Genomic DNA, 6,997 nt, shown 5'->3' with positions numbered 1-6,997 from the left:
ATCACTTTCAACCGGTGATCAATAATCATTATTCTGGGATAGCTCGGCAGAACATCACGGTGAATAATTTTGAGTTGAAGCCAGCTCTGATTAATATGGTGCAGCAGAATCAGTTCAGGGGTGCAGCTACTGAAGATCCAAATCTTCATCTGCGTACTTTTATGGAGATTGCTGACACAGTGAAGATTCATGGTGTTACTGAAGACACCATCAAACTACGATTGTTCCCGTTTTCTCTTAGGGACAATGCTCATAGTTGGTTGCAATCACTACCTCTTGGGAGTATCACTACATGGGATGATATGGCTTCTAAATTTCTGGCTAAGTATTTCCCACCTGCTAAGTCTGCTCAGTTGAAAATAGAGATCACTACATTCAAACAACAAGATTTTGAGCAATTGTATGAAGCGTGGGAGCGGTACAAAGATTTGCTTAGGAAGTGTCCAAACCATAATTTTCCGGACTGGGAACAGATTGAGTTATTCTACAATGGTTTGAATGGGCCAACTCATATTTCTGTGGATGCTGCAGCTGGAGGTTCAATATTTTCTAAATTTCATGAACAGGCTTATGAGATGCTTGAGCAAATGACTGTTAACAATTATCAGTGGCCGAGTGAGAGATCTGCAATAAGGAAGCCTGCTGGAATTCATGAGGTTGACGCATTCACTGCTTTGACTGCTCAGATGGCTACTATTTCTACACAGTTGGCTGCACTGACCAAAGGGAATCAAAGTTCTAATGAGACAGCATCGCTGGCGACTACCGTAAATTCTGCTGATGTATTTGAGAGTGTGGAGCAAGCTCATTATGTGAACAACAGGAATTACAACAATTATCGAGGTAATCCTGTACCCAATCAGTATCATCCTAGTTTGCGTAATCATGAAAATTTTTCCTATGCAAACAATAAGAATGTGTTGAATCCTCCATCGGAGTTCAATACTCAGAATGGTGAAGGTAAGGCATCGTTGGAAGATTTGGTGAGTAATTTTATTGCATAATCATCCACAAGATTTAAGAGGAATGAAAATAGGCTTGATAGTATGGAGACACATTTGACCAATGTGAGCGCTTCTATGAAAAATCTTGAAACACAAATTGGTCAACTGGCGAATGCATTGAATAATCAGCAGAGAGGTGTGTTTCCTAGCAATACTGAGGTTAATCCAAGGGAGCAGTGCAAGGCTATCAACCTTAGAAGTGGTAAAGAACTTGGGGTTGATGACCCAAAGGAAATAGATGATGAAGAGGCTGAAGAGATTGTGGTGGAGTCTGAAAAATCTGTTAGCAAAAATTCCAGCAATTCTGCAGTTGTGCCTGAGAAACCGCCTGTACCAAAAGCTGTTTTGCCATATCCTCACGGTTCAAGAAGAAAGCGTTGGATGAGAAGTTTTCTAAGTTTCTTGACATCTTCATGAAAATTTATATTAATATTCCATTCGCTGATGCTTTGGAGCAGATGCCGCATTATGAAAAATTCTTGAAGGAGGTGATGTCTAAGAAGCGGAAGGTGGAGGAGTTTGAGACTGTCAACCTGACTGAAGACTGCAGTGCTATCCTGCAAAAGAAGCTACCACAAAAATTAAAAGATCTAGGGAGTTTGAGAGTGTGGAGCAAGCTCATTATGTGAACAACAGGAATTACAACAATTATCGAGGTAATCCTGTACCCAATCAGTATCATCCTAGTTTGCGTAATCATGAAAATTTTTCCTATGCAAACAATAAGAATGTGTTGAATCCTCCATCGGAGTTCAATACTCAGAATGGTGAAGGTAAGGCATCGTTGGAAGATTTGGTGAGTAATTTTATTGCATAATCATCCACAAGATTTAAGAGGAATGAAAATAGGCTTGATAGTATGGAGACACATTTGACCAATGTGAGCGCTTCTATGAAAAATCTTGAAACACAAATTGGTCAACTAGCGAATGCATTGAATAATCAGCAGAGAGGTGTGTTTCCTAGCAATACTGAGGTTAACCAAGGGAGCAGTGCAAGGCTATCAACCTTAGAAGTGGTAAAGAACTTGGGGTTGATGACCCAAAGGAAGTAGATGATGAAGAGGCTGAAGAGATTGTGGTGGAGTCTGAAAAATCTGTTAGCAAAAATTCCAGCAATTCTGCAGTTGTGCCTGAGAAACCGCCTGTACCAAAAGCTGTTTTGCCATATCCTCAGCGGTTCAAGAAGAAAGCGTTGGATGAGAAGTTTTCTAAGTTTCTTGACATCTTCATGAAAATTTATATTAATATTCCATTCGCTGATGCTTTGGAGCAGATGCCGCATTATGAAAAATTCTTGAAGGAGGTGATGTCTAAGAAGCGGAAGGTGGAGGAGTTTGAGACTGTCAACCTGACTGAAGACTGCAGTGCTATCCTGCAAAAGAAGCTACCACAAAAATTAAAAGATCTAGGGAGTTTTACGATTCCTTGCATTATTTGTTCTTCTAATTTTAATAAAGCACTTTGTGATTTAGGAGCTAGCATTAACTTAATGTCTTTGTCTGTTTTCAGGAGTTTGGGACTTGGAGAGGTGAAACCCACGACAATCGCATTGCAGCTAGCTGACAGATCTATCACATATCCGTTTGGAATCATTGAGGATGTACTGGTAAAAGTAGATAAATTTATTTTTCCTGCGGATTTTGTTGTGCTAGATATGGAGGAGGATGCAAATATGCCATTGATTTTGGGGAGACCGTTCTTGGCTACTGCTGAAGCCAAGATTGATGTGAAGAAAGGTGAGTTGACGATGGGAGTTGATGGTGAGAAGGTGATCTTTAATGTTTATAAGGAGGTTAAAAATTCATCCATGGAAAAAGTGTTCATGATTGAACAATCAAAGAAGATGGAATGTTGCTGCAAAGTTTTTAGTGTTGTAGAATTGCCAAGAGAGAATGATCCGAAGGTAGCAAAGAAGAAGAAGAGAAAGAAAGCAAAGATCAAGAAGATTGTTGAATATGTTTGGAGGGTGAAAAAAAAGTAAAAGACCTCCAACAAAGTGGAACCGGGCTAGAATCAGAATATAGTCGGGCTATGAACTATAAACTAAGCGCTTCTTGGGAGGCAACCCAAGCGATTTTTTTTTATTTGCTTTATTGTTTCTTTTATTTTAGTTGTTTTCCTTTTTATTTTTTATCATGAGGAAAGTAGACATCAATAATGATTTTGAATTGTGTAGGTTAAAAAGTATGGAGCTGAAAGAGTTTAGGAGCCACCCCTGATGAAGAGTTTTGAGTGATTAAGATGGTGCTGAGTACTGACGCTTGGTGCCTAAGCTACGTGTCCCTTGTTTTTAATGAATAATATACATTGAGGACAATGCACAATTTAAGTTTGGGGGGTGTTTAAAAATTGTGAAAATTTGAAATTTTTTATGAGTTAGTTGGAGTTGAAGGCATGATGTTGTAATTGTGTTGGCCTATGATGAAAATAAATTTTTGTGCTGAAAAAGTTTATGTTAGCTATATTTAATCTTGAGTTCTCACATTTATGCACGAATGCCATGATTTTCGATACTCCTAGCAATTAGAAAAAAAATTATGTGAATTTGTGATGTGGATTAGAGGATTTGATTCTTAACTCTTGTGATTTTTATTTGAAACTGAGGTAGATTTTTAAGATCACAGAAGTGATTTAGGCGTTTTTTTTCGAATCTATTGAGTTTTTTTAGCCATTCTATATTCATGAAAAATCCAAAACAAATTGAGTAGCTAAAAAGTTCAAAGAAAAGTAATGACAGAGAAAGTAAGGTAAGGGGAGGCCTTGAAAAGAAAAAAAAATGGATTGAAATTCTAGTCCAAATACAAGGCATAAAGATAGAGATGTATGGAGTAGAAGAAAGCCAAGACTAATGTTTGGCAATGCAAATAAAAAAAAAAAAATTTAGCTACTCAGAATCCTGCACAAATTGAAAATATTCAATTCCCTTTGCTTTGAATTCTGAGTCCTTGTTTACATTGATATACATATGGATGCTTATCTCCTGCTGATTATACTTGAGCCTAATGTTAACCGAAAAAGTCTTGTTGATCTGTGCAATTAGAAGTTGAACTTGGTTGAGAGTATTTTGAAACTTGAGGACGGAATTAATGATTTTATGAAGCTTACAAATTGCATGATTTTACCGAAAGTTAAGTGGGTAGATGAAATTGGCAAATCACACACACACGAGAACTCTTGATAAAATTAGCTGACATGTGTATTGAATCTTGGAATGTATAAATTCGGAGGTCGACTATATTGCTCATTACTGTTTTGCTCGGGACTAGCAAAGTTCTATGTTTGGGGGGATTTGATAAGTGCATTTTATGCACCTAATTTATATATGATTTGACTTGAATTTTGTGATGTATTGAGTAGATATTATGCGTATTTGTTGTTGTTTTTGTGAGTTGCAAGGATTTGAAGAAAAGTAGCAAGAAGAAGTGGACGGACGAATTATAGACAGCAAAGTTTACAAAAATACTGGAGTTTCTTCGGACATCCAAATCCGATCTGCACCGTTCAAATTGAAGTTTAGGATGTTTTGAAGTTGTTGTCAAAATATCAGCTTGATCCGACGGCTAGAACTCGAGTTGTGATTTTTACAAAAATGCTGCGCAGTTGGTAAAATGGAAGAACAAGTAGCGCCCCAGCGCCATAAGTCGAGCGCTCCAGCGCCCGTAAATTCATGGTTATAGCGCCCCAGCGCCATCTTTTGAGCGCTCCAGCGCCATACGTCTTTTGTTGAAAAATAAAATACGAAACTTGAGCGCCCCAGCACCGAATAATTAGCGCTCCAGCGCTGCGCAGTCTCCAAAAATATGGAAAGTCTTTAATCGAGTTTTAAAAGGGATTTTATGACTTATTCTGGAGGATACGAGGGTTTAGAGAGTTTTCAGAACATAGAGACGGCTATTGAGAGTTTTGAAGTGCACAAGAGCTCGAGAATTTGATACGAAGACAGAAGACGGCGGCATACGGCGACGGAAAAGCTTAATTTTACTTCGTTCTAGTTTTCCTTTAAACTCTATTTTTCTAGTTTGATGGATTATTTGAAGAACAAGTTTTTTTTTATCTTTGAATTTGTTATGAACTAATTTCTTAGTCTAGAGGTAGACGGATCTTGACTGGAAACCATGATTGAGATATTTTGATTTATATATTTGAATTCTTCGCACAGTTGATTTGTGTTTTCCTGATTTTAATGCTTTCAATTTACTGGCCATAGATTGAATGATAATTGATTTAGAATCTATCACTCGAGAGAGGAGATTTTGAATACGACATAGGAAAATACATCTTTTGTGTTTATATTGTTCGAGAGGCATATAACTCCATAGAAGTCTTTAGAAGAATTCTCATGCCATTTACCGAATTTAATAGTTAAACTTAGATAGACATATTGAGTTTGCTATTGAATACGAAATTCTGCTTGACACTCGAGAGAGGTAGTAGAAAATAATAGGGATTCTTGGCTAGTAAACTAGAAGAATTGATAATTAAACAATCATGAGAAATAAATTGTGGTGGACAGTCAAGTGAATTCGAACCTCTAACATTCATCGCTTATTGAATTTTTTCTCGTGAACTCGTAGGTATTTAGTTTTGTTTCTTGAAAATTTTAGTTTTATAAAATCAGATCAATTTCGTAGCTCTAAATAGGATTAGGATTTTATTAGTTACAAATATTTGATATAATATCATTTATTCATTCTCCGTGGGATCGACTTGGACTTAATTCCTTTATTATTACTAGACATCGTGCGCTTGCGAGCGAAAAACACGCAACAAGTTTTTGGCGCCGTTTCCGGGGAATTGAATTTTATTTGATTTATATTAAATTTTTCTAATTAGTCTTAATTTTGATTTAGAGCATTTTATTTTATTTTGTTGGTTCTAATTTTAAATCTTTCCTCTCTATGCAGTTTATGCGAAAAAGACAAAGTTACGACTCACTGCTCTTTGATCCGAAAATTGAGAAAACTGCTAAAGCTTTGAGAAAAGCTAGAAGAGAAGAGTTGCAACAAATGGCTGAAGAAAGAGAAAGAGAAAGAGTTGTCAATAATGCCCCGGTGCCGATCAGAGATCACTTTCAACCGGTGATCAATAATCATTATTCTGGGATAGCTCGGCAGAACATCACGGCGAATAATTTTGAGTTGAAGCCAGCTCTGATTAATATGGTGCAGCAGAATCAGTTCAGGGGTGCAGCTACTGAAGATCCAAATCTTCATCTGCGTACTTTTATGGAGATTGCTGACACAGTGAAGATTCATGGTGTTACTGAAGACACCATCAAACTACGATTGTTCCCGTTTTCTCTTAGGGACAATGCTCATAGTTGGTTGCAATCACTACCTCTTGGGAGTATCACTACATGGGATGATATGGATTCTAAATTTCTGGCTAAGTATTTCCCACCTGCTAAGTCTGCTCAGTTGAAAATAGAGATCACTACATTCAAACAACAAGATTTTGAGCAATTGTATGAAGCATGGGAGCGGTACAAAGATTTGCATAGGAAGTGTCCAAACCATAATTTTCCAGACTGGGAACAGATTGAGTTATTCTACAATGGTTTGAATGGGCCAACTCATATTTCTGTGGATGCTGCAGCTGGAGGTTCAATATTTTCTAAATTTCCTGAACAGGCTTATGAGATGCTTGAGCAAATGACTGTTAACAATTATCAGTGGCCGAGTGAGAGATCTGCAATAAGGAAGCCTGCTGGAATTCATGAGGTTGACGCATTCACTGCTTTGACTGCTCAGATGGCTACTATTTCTACACAGTTGGCTGCACTGACCAAAGGGAATCAAAGTTCTAATGAGACAGCATCGCTGGCGACTACCGTAAATTCTGCTGATGTATTTGAGAGTGTGGAGCAAGCTCATTATGTGAACAACAGGAATTACAACAATTATCGAGGTAATCCTGTACCCAATCAGTATCATCCTAGTTTGCGTAATCATGAAAATTTTTCCTATGCAAACAATAAGAATGTGTTGAATC

General features: G+C 37.4%; 2 non-coding genes across 2 annotated transcripts; both read right to left on the bottom strand.

The window, feature by feature from the left end:
* Positions 1–351: 351 nt before the first annotated feature.
* On the bottom strand, positions 352–457 carry LOC140869928 (small nucleolar RNA R71). The gene has a single exon (XR_012146917.1). It is a non-coding gene; the product is annotated as a small nucleolar RNA R71 (small nucleolar RNA).
* Positions 458–6,421: 5,964 nt separating this feature from the next.
* Positions 6,422–6,527, bottom strand: LOC140869905 (small nucleolar RNA R71). The gene has a single exon (XR_012146895.1). It is a non-coding gene; the product is annotated as a small nucleolar RNA R71 (small nucleolar RNA).
* Positions 6,528–6,997: the final 470 nt, after the last annotated feature.

Source organism: Henckelia pumila, chromosome 4 (assembly GCF_033568475.1).
Source record: "Henckelia pumila isolate YLH828 chromosome 4, ASM3356847v2, whole genome shotgun sequence".
Classification (NCBI taxonomy): Eukaryota; Viridiplantae; Streptophyta; class Magnoliopsida; order Lamiales; family Gesneriaceae; genus Henckelia; species Henckelia pumila.
The sequence above is the reverse complement of the archived record's forward strand: the minus strand, read 5'-3'. Positions and strand labels throughout refer to the sequence as shown.